The sequence below is a fragment of the Mus musculus genome, chromosome 14 (genome assembly GCF_000001635.26).
Source record: "Mus musculus strain C57BL/6J chromosome 14, GRCm38.p6 C57BL/6J".
Lineage (NCBI taxonomy): Eukaryota > Metazoa > Chordata > Mammalia > Rodentia > Muridae > Mus > Mus musculus.
Genome location: NC_000080.6, coordinates 70,822,296 through 70,847,444, shown reverse-complemented (window position 1 = coordinate 70,847,444; position 25,149 = coordinate 70,822,296). Strand labels below are relative to the sequence as shown.

Below are 25,149 nucleotides of genomic sequence, written 5' to 3'. Positions count from 1 at the left end.
AGATCAGTCCTAAGGGAGGTAGAGGAGAACATGAACAGATGTGGGAGGGAGGTTGGGAACCAAGCTAGTGTCAGCTGGACATGGCTCCAAAGCCATCATTGTGACATCACTCCCCTGAAGGTTCTTCAAGGAAGAAAGACAGCGGCTGTGCAAAAGGACTGAAAGCTGGTGGGTTTGTTCAGAACACCCAGCTCACCTGCAGAAGTGCATGTGCATCAGCTGTGGGCATTCACCCAGATAAGGGGGAAGAAAGAGGGCCAAAGTAGAGGAAAGAAAGTGATAGAAAGGGAGACAGATAAAGATGTCCCACCGAGAGCTGAGCATTCATAGCTATTTATCCTCTGGTCTTTGACCAGTTAGGAATCTCTACATTGACCATTGCCCAATACAAAAAAGAAGTTGTCTGATGAAGGCTGAGAGCAGCCCAGGTCTATGTATAAATATGAATATTTAGAAGATGATTCAACAACATGACAATGTAGCAAAATTACAAAAAGGCCAACCTTAGGGCCAGGGACCTCCCCAGTCGTGGGATTTCATGTACACAGCAGCTGTGCTCACCTGTACAAGACCCACATAAGATCAAGCCAGCCAAAATTCTAGCATGAATAGGGGAGGAGCTCTTAAGGCCCCACCACTAACTAGGAAGCTATTGGCTACTAATAGCTATCAGGTGAGGGAAAACTATTCTTCCTTGGGGTGTAGGTTTCTCACGTTCAATGCATATGAAAAGCACTAGTTGGACTTAGTGGGCTATTAATAAATACATGACATTGGCAGGGAACTATGTTGTGAGTGTTTAGCAGGAGTTAGAGGAGAAAAATGGGGGGATGAATACAACCATATCTCATTGTATATGTGTATGAAATTCTCAAAGCATAATTTTCTTTTAAAAAGGAGGAAATCAGAGGCAACCTTCAGTGATATTATTCCCTTAAAGACCAAATAAGAACAAGACTGAAAACCGCTAGCAGCTAAAGGTTGTCCAGGTCCCACTTCGGCTAGCACTGGTGGGTGGGGAGGCCTCTGGTAAAGAGAATTACTCTGGAGCGAGGTCTGTGGGAAAGCATCACACCATCTGCAGAGGAAAGAGCAAAAGCAGAGAGCCGTGATCACCAGGCAGGAGAGAGGAACATTCCAGGCACTGAGGCCTGTGGTCAGATAAATGGTCCACATTTCCCTCTCTCCCCCAGCACCGAGTACATTTCCACTGATCTGCCCGTCCTTCACGTGCCCAACCTCCAACAGGACGAGCCTTTGAGAGCAAGCCCAGAGCACCGTGTTCCTGCCCCTATGTTAAATTACTTCTTCCTCCACTGTCAGCAATGCCCACTGAGATTTCTAGCAGTCATAAGCACTAGAAACAAAACACTGGCTTATCTTGCTTAATTCTGCCCTTTCAGTTCAAGTTGGAAACAGATCCCAGAGCCACTCAGGGAAAAGGGTCTTAATACTTGGAGGCACGAGACCTGTTTGTCATTTAAGGTTAGCAAGGGAGGACAAGAAGCTGGGAAATCCACTCATTTTTATGGAACAACAAGGCTGGACGAAGTCTTCCTGCCCAGAGCAAAGCCCTTACTTAATTTAGACCAGAGTTATGCACAGGAAAGTGGCCTTAGGGATGATTTCTGGCAGAGTAGAAGTTGATGACAGTTGTCTTTCTTTATGATCACCCTGAAGCATCTTTCATTATCTTTCAGATACTATCAGGGCAGCCCCACCATCCACCAAGCGCCCTCAGTGATCTACTGGTGCCACATCAGGCCCCACCTCTCCACATCTCCACACTGGAGCCCAAGCTTCCAATGCCTTGGAAGACTCACTAAAACAATATCCAAACCATGGCATATCTCTAGAAAAATCTCTTCTTGTGGGCTGTGCCATCAATTGACTACCTAAGAGAAGTAGGACTTGCTTTCTGTTTCACCTAAAAGCCCCATTCTTCACTCCACTGGAGACCCTTTTTCTGGAATTCACGTGTCCTCCCTGGTCAGTAGCAAAGATCAAACGCCGAATCATCAGCCAGTCCTTCTATGTAAGTCCTGTGTGGGGAGCCAAATGATAAGTCCTAATCTGCCCTTGAAACTGCAACAGCCCCCAACCTTTCCTGTTTACAGCTCTCCTTGGGGGACTCCTTCCACACTGGTAGTTTAGAGCAGTAGGAATTCATTATCTCAGTTATGGGAGCCAAAGGTCAGAAATCAAGATATAGGTGGGGTGAAATCCCTTCCAAAACTCACAGGGAGAGAGCCCTGCCTCCTCTGGCAACACCCAATACTCTTTGGCTCATGGTAGTAATCACTCTACTTTTCCACAGCGTTCCTCTGTTACGCATACCTCCCTTCCTCTCCCATACAAGAGCATCAGTCACTGGACTTGAGACCCATGCAGAACCCCAGGTGATGTCATCTTGAGACTAAAGCCACATACACAGCTACCAGACTTCCAATGCAGACATATATTTTGAGGGGCGCAGCTCACCTCACTGAATTGGTCTGCTTACTGGTAATTCCATATGCTTCCCTTGTCCATATTTTGAGGATCAGACTCTATTGTGAGTTATACAAGGCCTCTAACCACCTTTCCCTTGTGCCCCACAGAACACCGAGGACACAGACCTCTAACATATTCTCCATTGCTGCTCACTCCCTGGCCTGGGGTCTTCTCCAACACTTGACTCATAGAGTTCTGATGAAACAGCCCCCAAGAGAGAGGGAGAAGACAGGGCTTAGCTCAAGGCATTGAGCATTAGTTGACACCAGCTACACAAGCTTCTCAATGTCTCCATGCCTCATCTGCCCCACCTAAAACTAGAGAGGGATAATAGTGAGGGCCCAGTGGCATAATGTACACAAAAGAACCAGACCCAATAAGCAATGTTCGCTGGGTATTTGATCTCTGAATCAATGCCTACTTATGGAAAGGGCCATACCTAATCTGTTGGTCTTGTCTCTCCAAACCAAACTTCTTGAGAAAGGAGGAAGAAGAGGTGGGACTTCTCTTAAAATCTTCTGTGGCAGCTGACACAGCTGGAGTCAGCTCAGCTGCAGTGCCCTAGGGTCTGCACACTCAAACCAGAAAAGCAGGACTGGCCTGGGTCCCAGCCCCAGTCCCTCTGGTCATCTCTCTGACCAACACAACCATGGGCCTCGTGCCACAGAGGAGAGTCAGGGCAGACTGGCTCCTGCAGGCTGTGGGCCAGTGAGGAAGGGGCAGTAATGGAATGAGAGCCGCTGAGATCCAATTCCAGGGAGATTAAGATGAGAGGAACAAACCCCAGAGACTGGCAGTTGGGTGTAATTAGAATAAGCAGGGAATCACAACAGCCCTAGAGTCTCTAGGCCAGACTGGCTGGGCCCATTCCTGTTCCAGAAGGGCCCTGTGGTCAGCTGAACAAGAGGAGATCTCTCTCCATTAGGTCCTGGCAGGGCAAGGCAAGTGAGCGGGCTGCACTGCATCATCTGGGTGGAGCGGCTGAGTGGATGTGACATAATCAAATGAGATGTCCACTTCCTCCACCCAGAGCGGGGGAATTAGCAAGCCTGCCCCTCGCCTCGAGAGACTGTGTTCAGTCCCCATCTGCCTGCATTGCTCTACTCTGTGCTTGTCTGCTTAGGTGCACGTGGGGGTGGGGATGCTGAGAAAGAGCTCTGCCGGTAGAACCGAGAGGCAGAGATTTAGACAGGGAGGGAGGGAATAGACTAGGGAAAGTCCTGGAGGAGGCAGATAGAAGTATAGCGATGGGCAGAAGCAGAGTGCCCACAGGAGAGATAGTGAGAAAGAAGCCAGATGGGAGGAGGGAAAATGGGGATGAAGGGTGGGGCGTGGAAAGGATGAGCAGTGAGCAAGAGATAGAGCCAGATAGGCAGGGAGATAAACTGACATCATCCACAGATACAGACACGAGCTGAGATGAGGGGCAAGAGAAGAGATAAAGAGGCTCCTCAGTGCAGATGATGGTCTGATCTGCAGCCCAAGGAATAAGCAGATAGCAAGACAGGAACCTCATGGATCCTCAGATTGAAGCCCTGTCCTAAGGAGGCCTCTCTCCTTCCTCCCCTCTGTCTATGTTTTCTATGTGTCAGGCACTGCTCTAAACACTCCAAAGCCATGTGCACTGGTGCATCCTTACAATCCCAGCACTCAGGAAGTGGAGGCAGGGGGACCATACGTTCCAGATTATTCTTTGCTACATAGGGAAGTTCAAGACCAACAGTCATGAGACCCTGTCTTGATCTCCCTCCACCCCTGTCCTGGTTGAGGATCTTATACCTCTGTAAAACCATCCATCGGTGGGTGCAGTCAGGGCAAGAATGGAAGCAGGTCAGGAACCCAGAGGCAGGAACTGGAACAGAGGCCATGAAGGAGTGCTGCTTACTGACTTGCTCAGTTTGCTTCCTTACACACCACAGGCCTATCCCCCAAGAGGTGGCACCACCCACAGTGGGCTGGGCCCTCCCACATCAATCATTTATAAATAAAATGCCCCACAGGTTTGCCTACAGGCAAATCTGCTGGGAGCATTTTCTCAACTGAGGCTCTCAGGTGGCTCTAGTTTTGATAAGTTGTCAAAAACCTAAACAACACACACACACACCATAAACACACCACAGGATATCCCTGGATCCTTATCATGCTTCTATGATTGAGAAACAGGCTAAAAAGGATAAGTCACTTACCTAATCAAGGCAACCCTTCTCGAAAGCAAGGAGTCAGCAAGAGACCTCACACTCTCCCTGCAGAGCAGAGCCTTTCTGGAATCATCCTGACCCAGTTGGAACCAGCTCTCTGGGGTTGGGAGCAAGGATGAGAGCCATACTCCTTCTGTATCTTACCTGGACTCTGTCCTAAAGCCCAGGGTCTCCCTGAAATTCTCCCTTGTGACTGCAGAGGCCAATCCAAGTCCTCAACCAGCCACTGATTTCTGAAGTTCTAGGACAGAGGGTCAGTGTCTGCCCAGATCTCACAGAAGTTTCCAACAACTGGCACCAGCTGGAGGGTACTGACAGGCAGATAAAGTTCTTTGGGAAACATGTTCCCACTTCTCGAGGAGTCCGTTCCCCTGTCCCCCCAAGGATCTGCCCGGTCCTCTTGTTTGTCCACTTTCAAGTTTCACCTAGATGGTTGCCAGATACCCTGTGGTGCAACCAAGCCTGCTACCCTTCCCATTCCGCCCTAGGCTCTGTGGGAAAGGAAGAGGGGTACCCATCTCAGCCCGTAGATATCTATGTGGGGCACCCCAGAGAGAAGAGAGAGCTCGCACCCAGGACAGAGGTGCTAACTCTCCGAACCCTGGCAAGCAAGCTTAGAGCAAATTGGATTCTCCATTCTGGCCACAGGAAATGGACTTGTGAAGGTGGCAGGGGAGAGGCCTGGAGGAGGGAGGCAAAGCAGGAAGGGGTGGGCTCAAGAGAGAAAAAACAAAATAAACATGAATAGAGGGTCCCAAAGTGGAAGGAATTGTTAAGCTCTGCTCTTACTAAGGACCCCGAAACAGCACCATGAGCAGGAACTGACAGAGCCTGTGTAGCTAGTGCTGATGTTACCAGGGACCTGGCAGGCACGGTGATGGTGGCAGCACTGAATCCTGCTTTATGGTCCCTAGAAGAAGTTCCAGCTCTGCCCAAAGAACCTAGAAGCCATATCCCATTCTTCCTGCTCAAAAAACCCTCCGTGGGTCCCCAGAAAGGCTAGTCCTAGCAGCAGTGATCACTTCACCTGGCTCCTGTTCTCCCTCCATCTTGCTCCTCACACCTCCATGATCAAGCCATGCTCCCTGTTCTGTAGTAATGCCCTGCTCTCCTGTCCTGGAATCCTCTCTGTTCAGTGTGCCTCTCTCAGATGTCTACCATGCTAGGAAGCTTCTTGAATTCATCCAAAGCTAAGTGTGTTCTTCTATCCCGTGTCGCCATGCTGTGGTTTTGTGCCTTTCTTCCAAAGAAAGAATAATGCTTAATGAGATTTGTTTTTCCTTCACTATGCACTGTATGCTTATCTACACTTTACAAATAGAAAGATGGATTCAGAGGGAATTAAGTAACTCACACATGAGTACACAGGTAACTAGGAAGCGAGTAGTGAACAAGGGAATCAAATCTAACTTAGGAACTCTGTTGAGTTTTGTATTATAGTTGCTGCTTGTTGCCCACTTACTTTCAACCAGTGAGTTACTTAATTGAGAAGCTACATCTCCTCATCTCTATATGTTTCTAGGCAGAGTATTTGGTTTGTAATGGGCACTATAAAATATATTTATGAGATGGATGGTGGGTGATGGGTAAACAGTGGAAGGATAAGTGGGTGGTAGTAGATGAGTAGATAAATACATGTGTGTGTACATACGTGGATGGATGGATGCATGGATGGATGGATGGATGGATGCATGGATGGATGGATGGATGGATGGATGGATGGATGGATACATGGGTAGGTGGGTCGGTGGATGGATGGATGGATGGATGGATGGATGGATGGATGGATGCATGGATGGATGCATGGATGGATGGATAAGTGGGTGGGTGAGTAGATGGGTAGCAGGATAGATGAATGGTAGGTGAATGAGTGAATGGATGCATACATATATGACATTCCCAGATAAGAAAAGTCAGAGTAGTCTGTGTGGTAGGATTTGGGCAACACGTCAAAAAGCATGATCAGTTCCCACCAAACTCTCAGCAAAAATGTACAAGAGTGGTAGCAGAGATGCCTTGGGACTGAGTAAAACTAAGTTGATAAACTATCAGAGTAAGAAAGAGTCACTTCTATAAGAATTTAGACTTAAAACATAAACAGTGAGCTACACTGTCCTTAGTGATGACTAAGTCCAACTTCTTTCATCACTCCAGCTCTCTCATTTCACAGATAAACAAACTAAGGCCCTGAGACAGAAATGGCATGGAGTACTACACAGGTAGGTAATTTCAGAAGTTCAGATTATACAGAAGCAAAATTACTTCATATAAGGGCTCAGTCACTTGAAAGCTGTAGATGACACTTAATGCCATGTCCTGACACCTAGACAAAACTAAGGGAAGATGTACTAAGTGACCAGAACTACTGACCATGAAAACTAAAGGAGCTATAATGGGCTCATCCCTCCCTCCTGGAATCAGCCTGAAGGTAGCTGGGAAGAACTCACATTCTTACATGGCCACAAGCAGCTCGTGCTCTCGGCCTGTGTGCTACAGGCTCTTAATGCTCTCACCCATTTCCACACTTAGAGGCCACTGCCACCTACCATCTCTGGGCCACCTTTATGCCTGTCTTGGACAGTTCTCATTTGAAATGAAGCAAACCCCCTCATACAACATAGTCATACTCTTTCTCTTGCTCTAAGAGAGTATATATGAATATGCTTGCTCTATTTCGTCTAGACCCATATAGCTTGATTACAAAGCATAAGGCACCACCCTCCAGTAACTTCACTAGGCTGAAAAATTTGAGAACTCTGCTCTGCTTCCAGATGGGAAAACTGAGGAACTGGGAAACACATAGCAGTTTGATCAGGCTGAAGTAGGAAATGAGGATTAGGTCAGTCTCAGCTCAGGCAACCCTACACAGTTCTCTTGGACCTACACAAACCCCGGGCTAGATGGAAACCCGCTGGCAAGAGACCTCATGTGCCTACCTCTTCTCCACATCCTCCTTTTTGCCAATATTCATCTTCAAGTGCCGAGGGACCTCTCATCAAAGTTTCAGATGGAATACCCAGAAACCCAGAGGAGGAGGAAAAAGATACCCCGAGTGCTGAGAGGTTCTCAAGAGCATCCCTTAGTCTATATTTTTTGCCACTACCAGGCTGGATGCCTTCATGCAAACCTCATTCCTCCCTGAGCTCCCTCTCTTCGTCTGCATACTGAGTCACAGGAGGAGTGTAGTTTTGGAGCTGGCCTGCTTAAGGACGGTAGCTAAAGAGCTGAATCCAGGCCCCTCATGTCACCACCACCTAAACAGACCTGCTGTTGTAGTTTTATCTGCAACGCTTTGGATAAGGTTTCATCTGAGAGAAAGTTTCAGTGTCTGAGTTTAAAGGAAAGTGTAAGCCCAATGGCCCAGCCATAACCTGTGGGATTTCTTTCTTCTCTGCATCTCATTCTAATTCAATCCACACCCACAGCTTTGGCTGTCTTCCACAGCCAAGCAGTCCTCACTTATACCTTCTTTCCTGTGCTCCTTATAAGCCAGTCACAGGAGCCAGGCACACACAATTCTGGGTGCATGAAAAAGAGACAGTCCCACCTGAAGTTTAGGAGGCCCGTGCCCTCTATAAAGATGGTTGGTGTAGGACATCTGTACCAAGTATGGCAATGAGTGGCTAGAAACCAAAGGTCCAGGGACAAGAGGCAGCTGTGGTACAGAGAGCAGGCTCCAAGAAAGAAACAGTTTGAGGGTACTGTCTACTATGGCAGTGAAGGTAATAAGACGGTGGTGGCAAGAGGCAGCCTGTCACAGTGTGTACCCAGTCAAGAAGCAGAGTCCAGTGATCCATCCCATGATCAGCTTCCAAACGCTGACACCATTGCATACACTAGCAAGATTTTGCTGAAAGGACCCAGATAGAGCTGTCTCTTGTGAGACTATGCCAGGGCCTAGCAAACACAGAAGTGAATGCTCACAGTCAGCTATTGAATGGACCACAGGGCCCCCAATGGAGGAACTAGAGAAAGCACCCAAGGAACTAAAGGGAACTGCAACCCTATAGGTGGAACAACATTATGAACTAACCAGTACCCCGGAGCTCTTGTCTCTAGCTGCATATGTATCTAAAGATGGCCTAATAGGCCATCACTTGAAAGAGAGGCCCATTGGACTTGCAAACTTTATATGCCCCAGTACAGGGGAACGCCAGGGCCAAAAAAGGGGGAATGGGTGGGTAGGGGAGTGTGGGAGGTGGGTATGGGGGACTTTTGGTATAGCATTGGAAATGTAAATGAGCTAAATACCTAATAAAAAATGGAAAAAAAAAAGAAGCAGAGAGCAATGATGGCTGGTGGTCCCCTACCTTTCTGTAAGATTTCAGTCTGTAGGGTGGTGTCATTCGCACTGAGAGTAAGTCCCAACCTTAGTTAAACTTCTCTGGAAGTGTCCACAGAGATCTACCCGGAGGTGTTTCTCCCATGTGATTCCAAATCCAGACAAGCTGAGAAGATGAGCCAGGAGACCTGGGTGCACTGGGAACACAGCAAGTGAACTGATCCAGCAGTGCAGTGTATTGTCAGGTTCTGCTGTCACCTGGTTCATCTGCAGTTTGGTTACCTTGCCAGGTGACATATGCTGGCCAATTATGCTGCTAGCCTCAATTTCCCCACTTGTTCTAAACTACACCTAAGATTATGTCCAGTGCCCCATACTTTTCTCCACCTTCTGCCTCTGGTTCTTTCCTGGTGGTAACCTTCCTTGGTCATGAGTTTCCAAAGAGAAAAGCAGTAAATAGGGCCAGAGAAGTCAGATCCAAACCTGTCGGTTGGGGACTCCAAGACTGGCTTCTTTTGTCCTGCCTCTGCTGCCATACCCAAAGAATTGGAGGATACAGAGGAAGGTAGGGGAGCAGAAAGCCAGAATACAGAAGGACCCCATCCTAGACCTGCAGTAGAGAAAGAAGCTGGTTGGTGTCTGGAGGAATTCCCAGCTGCTCTAGGGGGAAAACCTCCTCATGAATATTCATAGGCACCAGAGCAGGAGACCTCGTTTGCATCATCGAATTTCCCAAATGCCAAATGCCATGACAAACAGCAGCGCTGTCCTCTTGGCTGCCATCTCTTGGGATGGCATGACCTCTACTCTAATCACTCTCTCTCCAGCGAGCCACTGCCTTCCTCGCTCCATCTGGTCCTCACCTCACTGTTTGCTCTCCACTGCGCCCCCCAGTGTGAGTCAAGACCCTCTGCCAAGCCCCAAGCTGAGCAAACAAAAGGGTAGGAGCCCAGCAGGTGAGCAGCCAAATCCCAGCAGGCCATGGGGCCAGACTAACAGCTCTGGGCAGACCGGGTGGGTGCAGAAAGCTCAGGACCTGGGGTACCCTTTCACCCCCTTGGGAAAGGAGACCAAGGGTTTGGGGGAGTCAGGGGATGGATTGTTTTTGTCATCTCAATAACAGCAGCACAAGGGGAAAGAGATGGAAGATAGAAGGCGAGGAATATTGCTTCATACCTTACCTGGAATGCTATCATTAAGAAAGCCTTTACTCCAGCCAGCCATCACCCTCCCCACACTCCTTCAAAATGCAATTTCCATCTCGCCCAATCCAGAGCCCATCAGCAGAGGACTGGTTAAATAAGCAATGCGCGGTGCATAGCTCAGGACATCAGTGGCCATTAAAACGAATGCGGGATAGATTTTTAAAAAAATAACAATGTCCATGATATGTTGCTAGGTGATATAAGAAAATTACTGAGCTGTGCTTCTGGAAAACGAATAAATAAATAAAGTAAATAAGTTGGTGCATGCATCCAGAAAATATCTGTAAAGGCATACACTGAAAGTGGCTACCTCATCTGGCATATAGATGGATGGATGGATGGATGGATGGATGGATGGATCTGGGTGAATAGGAAGAGACCACTCACATTCCATGTGAAACATTTCCTTTTTTGTTTGTTTTACAGTAATTGATGTTATAATCAGGAAAAGCATTACAGGGAGGGGACAGCAAATTTCCCGTGAAAAGGAGATGGCTGGGTTGCTGACACAGGCTACATCATTGCAGAACCCTGAGAGCAGGGAAGATGCAGACAGGTATGGCTTCCACCTCCTCCCCTGAAAAGCATCCCCACAGGACCAGCTCCAGCCTAGCCTTCACCTTGAAATCCAACTCCATTTCTTTTGCTAAGCATTAGCCCCAGGCATCCTCTCCGGAGAAGCATATTAAGTAACTTTGGTAAATTCGTTGCAATTTACAAAGTGCTTACATGTTTTCATTCATTCTTCAAGAAATGTTTGGAGACTCTCCTGTGAGCTAGGCTGAGCCCTGAGTCACATTTCAGGGACAAGCTGGCCGTGTTGCTGCTGCCCTATCCTAAGAGATCCTTCACAGTTATGCCCTGTCACAGAGCACAGAGAGGCCTCAGTCCCTGTTCCCCGAACCTCCAGCCAGGGGTAGTACTTCCCTTTAAGAGAGATAAGACATTAGGCAGACAGAGAAGTCAGGAACCTTCTGAGCAAGAGCTCCTGGTCCCCAACACACACACACACACACACACACACACACACACCCAAGAGCATGTTGTTCCTCCTCAGTTCATCTCCAGGACAACAGAGGTACCACATGGCTATCCTGGTTGTATGTGGAGGTAAACTTCAGAGCGGGACAGCATGTCTGGGAATTGGGAAGAGTGCAGGATATGGTTTCTCAGGTTCATGGCAGTAGGGATGACAGGTACCGCTAGTTCCCTGAGACCCTTGCGGTGCCCTTATCCTCTCTCTACACCTGTGATTTCACTACATCACTCAGTGCTATATCCTGATGCACCAGCAACCATGTGTCTCCCAGGCTGCCTAGATCTAGAAACAGCTAGCTTTGCCTACCAGCACCTTCCAAGTTCTTCTGCTCTGATGGACTTTGTGGGATCCCAGGCTGACAAGACTCCCTTAGATTATCAACAAGACTCCTGTGAATCTCACCCTTTTGTGCTGTTTCCCTACTGGTGTGGGGAGGGGTGCATTCCTACATACTACGGTGTATAAAGGATGCAAAGATGAGAAAGAACTGAGCAGGTGTATTAGCTCTACCTCAGATGTGATGCTCTCCACCAGGATAGAGTACAGCAAGAAGGCCCTCAGCAGACACGGGCACCACGCTCTTGGACTTCCCAACTTCTAGATTAAAAAAAAAAAAAAAGTCCTGTATTCTTTCTAAAAAGATACCTAGTCTATGATACTCAGGTACATCAGGAAAAAAATAAAAAGAGCCAGATGAAAGCAGCAGGAATGGGCCTTGTCCCTGTTGAGTGTCTAGTCCCCACCCCCCATCACAGAACAGGAATTCTCTATGCCTACCCCACACCCCACAGTTGCAGACTCTGACTCCCACACACCCTCAATATGCTCCACCTAGACCTATAGCGTCACAAGTCTGCTCTACAGAGCTTACATGTAATATATGACCAACACAGGGGTGTTGATGCGACTCTTCCATCTTGTTTATAGAATCTGAATCATCCAACATGATGGTTATATTTCCTACCTCTCCCTCTCCCATCCCTCTTCTTGAGGAATTCAGGAGTCACACACAGAACTTCTCATTTGGTGTCTCACAATCAAGCCAGGGTCTCAGGTCAGAAGGAATCATAGTGGCTCCAGTGACACCCTGCTCAGCAGCTCTGGGCCCTCAGGCACCTTCCCATCCCCAAGATGCTTGGTGTCTGTAAGAAGCTTTCAGACCACAGTTAAAGGAACGGAGTATGGAGCCTGTCCTTCAGAAAATCAACTCGTGGAAGTAACCAAAGTTCCTGTGGGTATTGGCTGCAAAAGTGGGTCACTATGCAGTGGGTGGCTAAAAAAAGGAAAGATCCATTTCAGGAACCTAGAGTCGGTTGTTGCTTTGGAACTGAATATCTCCTGGGGAAGACCTGGAAAACTCACGCAGGCTGATGGGGCCATAGGACTCCATACATGAACTAATCAGCCAAAAACAAACAAACAAAAAACAAACCTGGCAGAAATCAAGAAAGCCTGAAAGACCCCTCTACCTACCCTACTACCATGGCCTCCACTGAGTTTTTGCCTGGAGCCATGCCTGAGAGCCAAGGCTGGAAGTGTTTGAGATGGGCATGATGGAACTGTATGGACTTCTGTTTTCTGGGTTGCTTCCTTCCAAACTGCTCCATTTCCCATGAAGTGGGACACACCATGGAGAGCTAACACTAAGTTCCAAGAAAGACAATATGTGACTCATAGGAGGAAGGATGTACTCTTGGGCCCTTCTCTCTAAGAGGTATTTAGAGATAGAACCCAGCAAGTAAGACCCATGTTATCCTCTCAATAGAACTAATCATCAGCCTTATAAAGTCTTGTTATCTGCCATGGCTTGATTATGAGACCCACATTTTGGATGCTTGGTCCCAACCTGGTGGTACTATTTTGGAAGGTTCTCAAGATTTTGAGAGGGGGAAGAAGTGGGCCACTTCCTAGGGAGGTGGGTCTTAGTGGTCTATCATCCCTAGCCTGTCTTGCACTCTGAATAGCCATTCTCCACCATGCTTTCATGCCTTCTTTTCAACTGCATGGGGTCCAAGCAACCATAGAATTAGCATTCTGAATCTGTGAGCCAGAGCATATTTTTTCCTCCCTTAAATTATTTTTTGGCTGTCATGACACAAAACCAACCACCGTGGTTTGATGGAAAATATCCTCCATAGGTTCATGAATTTGAACAATTGGTTGCCAGTTGGTGGCGCTGTTTGGAGAGGCTGTAAAGCCTTTAGGAGATGGAGCCTTGAAGGAGGAAGTCAGTCACTGAAGCAGGCTCCGGGAGTTCCTATCCTTGGCCCACTTCAGTTCCGTTTCTTCTTTCTGTTAGCTGTTCTTCAATGTGTGATAGATATCCAAGATGTGCAAGCTAAGCTTCATGTTCCAGCCACCAACTGCCATGCCTCTGCTGCCATTACAGACTCCTACCCCTGGAACTGTAGCCAAAATAAACACCTCCATAATTTGCTCCTGGCCACAGTATTTTATTACAGCAACAGAAAAGCAATTAAGACAGTAAATAAAAATAAAAAAGTATAAATAAAAAAAAACTGGATCTAAAAGTGGAGTTATTATAACCACACCTAACATTGCAGTTTTTAAGCCTTTGGAATTAGTTTTCCAAAAACTCTTATCCTCAAGTCCCTCCTACCAATAAAACCTCTAAACATTCTTCTGTTGATAAATGCTAAAGTTGAGTGATTGTTATTACAAAATCCATAAGTTAGAACTCCCTGTGTGATAACATCGGTGGGCAGGATCTTTGGAAAGTGACAAAGTCTAAAGGGTCGAGCCTCAGCAGTGAGATTAATGTTTATACAAGAGAGTCCCCAGAGAGCTTGCTTGCCGCCTTCTCCTTGTTTGAACACAGCAAGAAGATAGTTACCCGTGAACCAGAAAGCAAGTCTTCACCAGACACTGTATCTGCCAGCCCCTTGATCTCAGGTTTCCTAGGCTCTAGAGTTATGAGAGATGAATGTTGTTGTCTCAGCCTATGGCGCTGTTATTATACTGGCTGAAGAGACAAAGACACAGAGGAGTTAATGATCCTGTTCTCTCTGCTTTGGGCTATGTATGAAAAAAAAGCTTGCTTATTTTCCAAAAAGGGAGCCTAGACGCCAAGCTAAGTACCTAAGCATCTACCAGCCTAGCCCACTCTTGAGTCTGACCTGCGGCTGAATGCGCATGCGCATCCTCAGAAGTGTTAACAGCTTTCCAGAGTGTTAACAAATGGAAATGAAGAAAACCAGATGGTTGTGAATGCCCATGACAGGCTGATCACCCTGTAACAGGGGCACGGCTGGCAGGACTGTGTTGCGCCAATTTTCCAGATCAGAGTCAGTTTCAGGACAAACACTCGCCTCTGGGTGTTCAGTTTGCTCTTCTTACGCCAGGCTCTTTCTCCAGCGTTAAGCCATCTTCAGAGAAATAGCAGCTTCTTTCTCTTTTCTTACTTTTGACCAGATCTGCACTGAGCCAAGGCCATTGTGCTTTTTCCCGGTGTACAACACTGTCAGAGTGTTTCTCGTCTGCGGAAGACTCCTCAGTGTATCCTGTTATTTCCCCTTCGTCCCTGTCCCCACTCCATCTGTTCCAGTTTCATTGCCATCCCTGTAATGAAACAGCCTGACAAAAGGCAACACGGGGGAGGAAAGGTTATTTGGCTTACAGCTCCAGGTTAAAAGTCCATCACCGAAGGGAGGCCAAGGCAGGAACTCAGACAGCTAGTCACACCACATCCAGAGAGCAGAGAAAAACAAAGGGGCCTATACCACCGGCTTGCTCCTTCTGCTTTTGTGTTGAAGCTAGTATTCTTTAGTTTTTTTTTCCCTCAAATTCTTTCTTTTATTAGTATCTTCATACATGCATATGTGTTCTGATCAAATCTGCCCCATTCCCTTCCCTCCGATTCCTCCTCTATCTGCACACCATTACTCCCTCTTAAGTCCATGTGTTCTTTTCTTCTTTCCGTTTTTCAACCCACAGAATTCACTCTGTGTTGCCAGTACATGCATGAGTGTAGAGCCACCTACTGGTGCATGTGCAGCCCTTCAGGGGCCTCGCTACTGAAGAAAACTGACTCTCCCTCTTCATGCATTACAGTTCTGGCATCCCTGCCTAGGGAATGGTGCCACCCACAATTGGCTGAGTCAATTAACAGTTAAGACACTCTCCCCAAAGACTGCCTATAAGCTAAAGTGATCTAGATAATTCCTCATTCAGGCTGTTATCCCAGAGGATTCTATGTTGTTGTAGCAGGTTGACATTTAAAAGTAGCAGTAACACCATACAAGTTCATCTCCTCCTCATATAGGCATCTGTTCAGACATGCCTATAGCATTCTTTGAGAACATATATATCTTTTTTAACCATGTAGGATCATTCTGAATGTATTGGATGTTCATAAATGGTATTATCATGTGACTATTATTCTACATTTTGTTTTTATCAGTCACCACTGTCTTGTTGCTCTCATACCTGGCTTGCTGTTTCTAACACTGCACAGGATCCCATAGTGAGCACCCATCACTATGGATCTGGTCTTCTATCTCTTATTCATCCTGTCCAGCACACTCAATGCATTCACCATATGCCCCCTTCACCCATGGTGAGAGACTCTCTCTAGGACTCTCTCGAGTATTCATTCCCAGAAACAGGGATCATAAGACACATGCATACTCAGTTCAGTAAATTCATAATTATTTGAGCTGGCTTCTCAGTCTGCCAAATTCCACTATAAAGAACAGAAACCTTTTCTGGAGTCGAAGATTTTTAGGGTGAAAAGGCTCTCATCTGGCATTATTCCATGGCAGAAAGCAGAAGAGTAAACAGAGTGGGAGAGTAAGAGATATCGAGACCATGCCCTTTTGCTAGACATCCGTTCCAGAGATAGCTAGCCCACTCCCTTCGTGACAGCACCAACCCACCTGTTAAGGCATTCTATATGGTACAGCTAAAGTCATTAAATAAATAAGTAGCACTAAATTTGCCAGATTGCTTTCCAAAACAATTAAGGCAGTTCATGTGCCCAGCTGACAACAGGACCTTCTCTCCCACATCCTCACCAGCTCTGGGTCTTGTCCTCAAGTCGGTCTGTCACCCTGATGGAGCCCATTTCTACCTATTGCACTTATATTCTTTAATTCATAGCCCCTGGGCCTCTTTTCAAATACTTGTTGCCATCTGGTCTTTGTTAAAGATGCCTTAGAGATGTTTCCAGCGCAGGTAAATTTGGGGAGCGTATCAGCTAGAAGTTTCAAGTCCTCTCTTGGGACAGGAGGGAAAGAAACGATGAGAGAAACTCCCCAAAAAAGTGAAAATCAGAGGCAAAAAAAAAAAAAAACCAAAATGAATTTTACTGTGTAGGTAAATTGTTCCAGTCAATCAACAAAGGTATCCTTGCCCTAGTCAATAGTCAGCCCAGGCTAGCGTCCTCACAAATGTGACATCTGAATCACACCCTCAGATTCCTGGTCCTACAAGCCTGGGTTGGGTGTGGAATCCATATTCCTAGCAAATTGGCAGGTGGTGTTGATCCAGTGGGGTCTGAGGAATCATTGTGTTGAGAACAGGCCAATCCAGTCATTGTCATTGTGGGCAGGACCTGTAAAAACAAACAAACAAACAAACAAAAACATTGGCAGGTCTTTCAGAGGACATTAAATCCGCTGGCCACCAAAAAAATATCCACATCTCCCTCATGAATGAAGGCCAGCTCTTGCTTCCAGTACCTGCTGAGTGAGGTGACAGAGACACTCAAGGATCAGCAGCAGAGGGCCTCAGAATTGTCAGGGATGCCCCCTTGGTAGGTCTTGCCCTGGCCATGATGGAGGGAGGAGTCAGAAAGGATTTGAAGAGAGATGGGAGATCTCTTGAACGCTACATCTGATGGAACCTTACTTCTTGCCTCCCTCAGGCCTACCTCAGCCCTACCCTTCTCCCTCCTGCTTGACAACGGACCGAAATTACATGTGACATTGTCAGAAACGACAGTGAATTGAAATTACATATGACACTGTCATTTCATGCATTTTTAAGGTTTACATCATCTCCTTCACTTTTCACAACAGCCGTGAGGGAGTTTATGTGAGAAGTGGACACACTGATGCCAGAGAGGCCTGCAGCCAGCTGAAGAGCCCCTCCCCCTCCACTGACTTCTCACTGCTACTGTTGCTATCCCAAAAGAATACCCACACACCCTACCTCAGTGCTGGTCCCTCTCATTGTTACAGTTGTATCAACCCTGAAGTTCTTTAAAGATCCTTGGGACTGTCCTTCAGTGTCTCCAAGAGGGGCTTGAAGTCAAGCCCTGCCCTTCCCCCTGTCCAGGCCATGGAGCTGTTAGTCTCAAATCATGCTCCTGAAGCCAGCCTCCTGCCATTATTCAGCAGTGTCACGCCCCTTCTCCTCACTACACACTGCAGCCCAGACAGCTCCCTCCAGGCCTTCCCTGGCCCTTCCAAGGCACTCCATGGAGCTTGATCCTTGCCCTGTTGGCCTGTGTCTCACTCCCCGACATTAACACATCCGTGCCACCAAGCCACAAGGTTGTGTGCTCCCCGTGAGGCAGAAAAGAAACTGCCTCTTGCTTGGTCCACCGTATCCAAGGCTGAAATGCAGTACACAGCCCCACGTGTGTCCCAAGGATCCCTTTCCTTCAGCATTAGACTGGCTCAGATTCACCTTTAAAGGCAATGGGAGGAGGTGACAGAACTTGCTCAGCAGACATGGTCCACAGCAGATTCCCTGTCTCATTCTCTGCATCCTTCTAGCCTTCTGACTGTGGCAGTCTTCTACCCTAACTGCCTGGGTCTGCAGGGGTAAAAGCAAAAGAAACACACAGGGCTGGCTTCTCTGGGAGATACCAGTACTAAGGAATGCAAGGGCCCTGTTGGGAGAATTTGAGGCCCAGGGTCTAGCCTTTTGCAACAGGGATCGGGGGATGGGAAAAACATAAATGGTATCCCTGTCTCTCCTCACTCTCCAACTACCCTGGTCATTATAGAAAGTATGTGTTAAACTGTCTTAAAGTGAAAAAGAAAGTTGCCTAAAGATGACCTGGGATGGACAACAAAAAGACAGAGGGTCAGAGCCAATGTGCATACACAGAACACACACACACATATATAGAGGTACACACACACACTGTGTGTGTGTGTGTGTGTGTGTGTGTGTGTGTGTGTGTGTGTGTGTGTGTGTACAGATGTGCAAAGATACTTGGGCCTTTGGCTTTACATCAGCAGGTAAAGTCATACCCTCCACTGTACACTGGTGCACATGTACATACATGCACACCTTTGCCCCTTGTTCAGGCTCTCCCTCTCCCTGGCCCAACAGCTCTTCAGAGAGTCATGTTAAGTATCTTGGAAACAAACCTGCAGCTGTGATGATAGAGGCAGGTCCAGACCAGAAGCATCTCTAGAGCCAGGAGAGAGGGAGAAAAGCCCTTGGGACTAAAGAGAAGATAAAGCATAACCTAGCTATATCAGTCTAAGAGAGATCACCAAGGACATATCCAGATAATGAGATGTAACTTCAGGGGTCCCAAAGTTGTTCATGTGCAAATGGACATACCAAATCTCTGTTGGGATTAAGTTCAGGGTTTTTTTTTTAATAATCTTTTTTGACAGAATGAATGTGCAAGCTGAGGCAATATGGAGCAGTACCAGCCATTCTGCATCGAGAAAGACTGAGACCCAGCCCCTTGGAGCATCTGAGTGAGCTACAGAGAAAGAGCAACTGCGTTCTCAAACTTAGAGAGCATCCAGACCCAAGCCAGAGCCTCTCTCTCTGCCTCTGTGTAAATCTGCTTGCAGCCCAAACCCTTGGAGACAGATCAGGTGGATCAAACCAGTTAGGATGCCAGGCTGGCAACTGGCTGCACTAGTGTGGAACCTAAGGGATGAAAGGACCAGAAAGAGGAACCAGGGAGACATCAGGGGAAGTAATCCCGGGAGGTGAGTGGGTACAGAATACAAAGAAGCCAGGTGCGAAGGAGGGGAAGGAGCCCAGAGCAGAGTCGCCATGAATTTTCCAGAAGCAACAGAGCTGAAGAAGAGAACATCACTCAACAGCCTCCTAATAGAGCAGCCTCTCGGAGGCATTTGGAATAGAAAGGCATTGGCTCTAATGCCTTCTCTGTAGTAGGCGCGTGACCTCGAGCAAATCAACCTGGACCCTAGTCTCATTATTGGAAAGGGAGATCCCAGCCCCCCAACACATACACACACACACAGAGAGAAAGAGAGAGAGAGAGAGAGAGAGAGAGAGAGAGAGAGAGAGAGAGAATAACCAAGGCTCTCGTGAGATAATGGATGTGAACTGATTTATCAAGTGCTACACTTCTTCCTAGCAGGCAATCAAGTGGAGAGTTGGGGCCTGAACGTAAGAGCCTTCCTTACCACAGAAGCGATTAGGTGTGCTGGGATGTACTGGGCTGCCTTCCTAATGGTTCCCATCCACATGTGGGGTGAGGTCAACTCCCAGTTGCCTACAAGTCACATTTGTCATCTCTGCCGGCTCTGACACCCATCACCTGTGCGGCAAGTCACCTTTGAACTTCCACTGTGCAGAAGAGGGCATGGATCTGGGTGATCCCAAATCATGGCTATTTGTTATTGTTACTGTTGTTGTTACATTTTGATTTGGTTTGGTTTGGTTTGTTTTTTTTATGCCAAGCACGGATCCTGCTGCGGTGTCATTGATGGTGATCACTGGCTGAGATCTTGGCTTTAGGACCAGTGTAGGTTTTGCTACTTAGAAATTCCCCTCTGCCTCATCACGTAGTGGAGAACAATTAACTTCCCTCCCCAGAGGAGAAGACGGGACTTTCTGTCCCTAAGACCTGGGCCAATCTTACCCTGAAGCATGGTGGTTGCAGGTGTTTCTCAGTGGTGCAGGGGCAGGGGCCTTTCTGTCTTGCTCTCAGTTCCCAATAGGAGGAAGCCTTGGAGGCCATGGGTACTGTGGTACTGGGTGGGCCTAAGAAAGATGGGTTAAAAGCCTGAGGAATGTAGAGAAAAGAACAAGAAGGCGCCTTGGATGTGCATCTGAATCACTGTGTCCCATCCCCCTGAGCTCTACAGATGGTCTACGTGGTGATTTGAAGAAGAAATGAGCACCCCAGGCTCAGGCATCTGAACACTTGGTCCCAGTTGGTGACGCCATTTAGAGAATTTTAAGAGGTGTAGCCTTGTTGGGGGGTTGTGGGGAGTATAAGGCTTTGAAAGGAGCCTTACAGACAATTTGTTTTGCTTGTGCTGCCATCCCGGCTCCATGCTGCCAGGCCTTCCCACCCTGGCAGACTCTAACCCCTCTGAAACTGTAAACCAAAATACACTCCATTCAAAAGTTGCTCTTGGTCAAGGTGCTTTATCACAGCAACAGAAAAATAACTAATATGGTTCAGGCCCCAGAAAATGCCAAATCAGATTATCCAGACCATAATAAGCTTAACAGAGACACCAAAGGATCTCCTCAGCTCAGCATAGCGTGCACCAGAGCCATGTCCCTTGGGCCACCTCACTGTGATTGGAAGCTTGTCTCAGCAATGACCACACAGCTCACCCACTAAGCTTCTCTTCATGTTTCAAGGGCTCCTCTTTATGCCATGAATGGTATTCATAAGTACTTTACACTCAAGGAATTGAGGTTCATGATGGCCACAACCTCAAGGACAAATTCTGCACATTGAACGTGGGATACCTTCCCTCTACCCCAGTACTACTGACATTTAGGGCCAGGTAACTTTATGTGTTATAGGATACTGAGTTATGTCCTAACTTTTCTACCTGCTAGATGCCATGAGTGTGTGGGTGGGGCATTGCTAATTCCTTATCTCTGAATAGTTCTTATTCATCTCCCATATTAAAACCTGCAGAGAAAAAAAACAGCTGTTAGCCACATATTCCCTACTAGATACCCCTATCTGCAAAATCAAAAAAATGTTTCCAGATAGTACTAAATGCTAGAGATGCAAAATCTCTCTCAGTCGAAGAGTTTAAAGAGTACAAAGTCTGGGGACAGGGGACAATCAGGCTACAGGCCTGACTAAGAAAAGTAGACATTTGTTGTAGCAGGCTTTCTCTCTCCTAGTCCTCTTGGACCCACCTCATCTCAAACCAAGACATATGATGAATTGCTAAGGGATGATTAGAAGCACACTTCCCCAGGGGACCATCACTTCGTGCAAAGAAATTTGGACTTGTGATCCAATCAGCTGGTAAAGTCTATGGGCCACAGATGCAAGACATGCTGGAAGGCCATTAAAGGGCCATGTGGGAGAGGGGACAATTTAGAATCTAAGGGAAGGGACTCAGAAGCAGAGCCCCACTCCTGGGCCCAAATCACAAAGCCTAATCAAGCTACTATTGATGTCTGTGTGTCCAGTGGATCTGGTCTCCCAGCGGGTGCTCTCCCTGATTTCAGAGAGGTCTGTCAAGGTTTAAGCAGAAGCCTAGCTGGTGGATGAAAGAGCAGAAAACATCTCTGACTTCCAAAAGAACTAAGGAAAAGAATTGGCCATGGGACTAAGGAGATGGCTCCACAGTTAAAAGAGCTTACTGGTCTTCCAGAAGATCCAGCTTCAGTTCCTTTCAACCATGTTGGGTAATTTACAACCACCTGCAACTCCAGCTCCACGAGATCCAACTTGCTCTTCTGGCCTCCATGGGCTCTGACACACACATGCATAAATACACACTGAGATACACATCCACATAAGTATAAAATAAAACCATGCTGAAAATAAAGAAAACATTAGCAGTTGGTTTTGGTTTTGGTTTTGGTTTTGATGTTTTGTTTTGTTTTGTTTTGTTTTGTATTTTAAGAAAAAAATCCAGGAAGATCCTTCTCTAAGCATCAAGGTTGAGAGAGAGCCTTGTGCCACTGAGGGACTGAAACAAACAAAGCTCATTAATGGTCTGGTGATGGACACATTGTGCCCAGCAGGACTTAAAGGAAGAAGAGCTTCTGTTTACCTGGGGACACCAGGGATTCACCAGGGTCACAGGAAAGGAATTGCTAATATCCATGCTTGTTACTGATCTGGTGGAGGGACCAGGGAGAAGACGAAGCCCAGTGTCTGGCTATAGGATGAGTGCTACACCAGCTTCCTGGCTGATACACTGGCAATCCCCACAGGCTGTGGGAATCACAGCAAACTCCTCCATTACCATCTACTGTGGTTTGAATGAGTGGTGTCCCAAAAACACTCATGTTTTGAAAGCTTGATCTCCAGTGTGATGCCTTCTGGAAATGATAGAAGCTTGGGGAGATAGGAAATAGCCAGAGGTCTGGGGTCACTGGTTGAATGCTCTTAAAAGTGACTGTGAGGGGGGCTGGTGAGATGGCTCAGTGGGTAAGAGCACCCGACTGCTCTTCCGAAGGTCCAGAGTTCAAATCCCAGCAACCACATGGTGGCTCACAACCATCCGTAATGAGATCTGATGCCCTCTTCTGGTGTCTGAAGACAGCTACAGTGTACTTACATATAATCAATAAATAAATTATTAAAAAAAAAGTGACTGTGAGACCATATTCTCTCTCTCTCTTCCAAGCTGGTGATGAGGAATTAGCTTGCTCAACCCTAATCCTCAGCGTTGCTACCCAGCACACCAAACAGAGGCCTAAAGTAACTACTTCATCTCATCCTAGACTAAAGCCCCTAAAAACATAAAGCCAAATTTACCTTTATTCTACGTTGAAGATTTGTTAAAATGGCAGAAAACTGATTAGCACATCTCTCAACTAAATCAAACTTGACAGTGATGGAGCTTGAGGAAACTGGGGAGAAAGAAGGCTGCAGGGTGAGTCACACAGTTGGTGGCAGGAAGAACTGGCTGTGAACACAGGCCAGTCTACCGGTCGCAGGCAAGCAGGCAAAGGTTACTGTGCTGAGAGCAGGTAACTTACTCTGTATGAGTTTCAAGGTCCTTTTCTATAAAATGGCGCTAACAAGAGACACCCACATCAAAGGATTTGGGGATTTAATGGTGTGACAGTGTGAAATACATATTTGGTCTTCTGGTTTCCTGGCATACAACTACTAAAATCCTTAAAATATCCTAAGTGACACATGGCTTTTTGTATGCTAGTGAATAGCTGATGGCTGGCAGCCCGGAGGCAGATGAGAGGGCTGGCTACCTGAATACAGAGGCAGGGCTAAAGGGTTGGGTCTTCCAGCCTTGTTCCACTGTCAACCTCCAGGCTATGAAGAAAGTCTAGTAATTTAATCAATAATGTCTATGTAATGAAACCTTCAGAGACCTGAGAAGGACGGCTTCCACATAGCTAAAGCCATGGGCTCAGAGACAGATATGGCCTTTCCCACATGCCTTGGCCCATACAACTTTCCAACTCTGGTCCCTACAATGTAGCTACAATAAACTAGTGGATGTTTCCCTGAAGTCCTTGGTCTGCTTGAGCAAACAAAACCCCAAGAGAGGATTGTAGCAATCCCTAGCCATAGCTGGTCAGTAAGAAGCACAGATAAAAAGGCCTGAAATGTAGAATGAGATCTAATGCATGGGTGGGGTGAAAACAGGATTGTGGGATTGAGCCCTCAACTCATGGGATCTGACACTAGCAGTGTGAAAACAGAACTGAATTCTGGGACATCTGGATGGTATCTGCTGCATAATTAAGTATATTCTGGATTTATTGAGATATATTAATATATGATATACAATGTATTGACTTTATTATTGATGTATCAAAATATGATTTTACATATCATTATGAATAACTGGGTCTGTATATATATCATTATGTATATTGGTTCTGCCACCATACTTTCTCAGTAAGATCAGATCAAAAAGCCCTGGAAATACACGTATGCTCCTCACCATTTGCTCTCATGCATCTATGTGGATTGTTGAATGAATATACAGGAAGGAAAAATATCTAATATAGATATGAGTGTTTATTCCTATAATGTAGGAAGTGAAACTCTATGCATATCACTTTGGGATGTTGCACATACGAAAATCCCTCAGCAAGTGTGCTTTATTCTTGTGACTTCCAACACTCCAGAAGTGGCCTTTGCTCTCTTTTCTACCCAGTGCCCAGGGAACCTCCGCTGGCCTGGGCCACAGGTTCAGGAACCACGGACTCCAGGTGTTAGTCTCTGATCCAAAGATGACCCAGACATCCTAATGCCCTCCTTGCAGCCTCAGAGCAGATTCCGGGGGATGGGGGGGAAGGTCAGCTCTAGGAGCAACTTCTGCTCAGAAACCATAAGGGAAATGTGGGGCCTACTGGTCCAGCCTGTAGCTTCAGGAGGTTACAGGTTTGCCTTCTCATTCCAAAGCTACAAGGCAACAAGTGGGACATGGAAGTGGAATTTGGCTCCCAAGTGGCCTCTGGCCGGGCGTGGATACTCCAGAATCGGCAACCACTACCCTTCTAGGGTTCTGCCCACACCGCCCTTTGAGGCAATGATCACACACATGAACCTAGAAGAAGCCTAGAGGCAGGGACAGAGGCACTGGGAAGGAATTAGGGGCCTTAGAAGTAGAGATAGTGCCAGGAGACATCCTCAAGAAAGTTGGACATTTGGGGGGCAAGCAAGAGCCAAGGCTTACTTACCTATAGGCACCCTCAGTTCCCTGTCCTTTCCATGACCATCATGGGGCTTTGGCAAGCTCCTGAGGGCAGAACCCATGTTTGACTTGATCTTTCCTGTATCCCTAGCACTTCCATTGACTGTTTTAGTGAATAAGCAAATGAATATCTGTAGAATACAGATTTATTTGACAGAACAAAACATGGAGATTATTAAATCAGTTGATTTGAAAATATTTCATAGACTAGTGAACATTTTGCTAATGCTGGCAGGTTTGCTAAGACTTTGTGGTCACTACATTGCTCTGTGATCAAGATGTTTAACCTAGGGGCTACAGAAATGGCTCAGTGTTTAAGGGTACTTGCTGCTCTTCCAGAGGACCTGGGTTTGAATCCCAGCAT

The 25,149-nt window shown here is 46.9% G+C and overlaps 1 long non-coding RNA gene across 3 annotated transcripts in view; it reads left to right on the top strand.

Moving 5' to 3' along the window:
* Gm34500 overlaps window positions 1–19,040 on the top strand; it is a 21,987-nt gene extending 2,947 nt beyond the window's left edge. Inside the window, exons 2-3 of one of the 3 annotated variants that reach the window (XR_383568.1) lie at window positions 10,605–10,734; window positions 18,816–19,040. This is a non-coding gene — a long non-coding RNA (predicted gene, 34500). Of the gene's footprint in view, window positions 1–6,861; window positions 6,911–9,800; window positions 9,945–10,604; window positions 10,735–18,815 lie in introns of those variants that run through there. The other 2 variants (XR_874804.1, XR_874803.1) reach the window with 2 other exon arrangements.
* The last annotated feature ends 6,109 nt before the right edge of the window (window positions 19,041–25,149 follow it).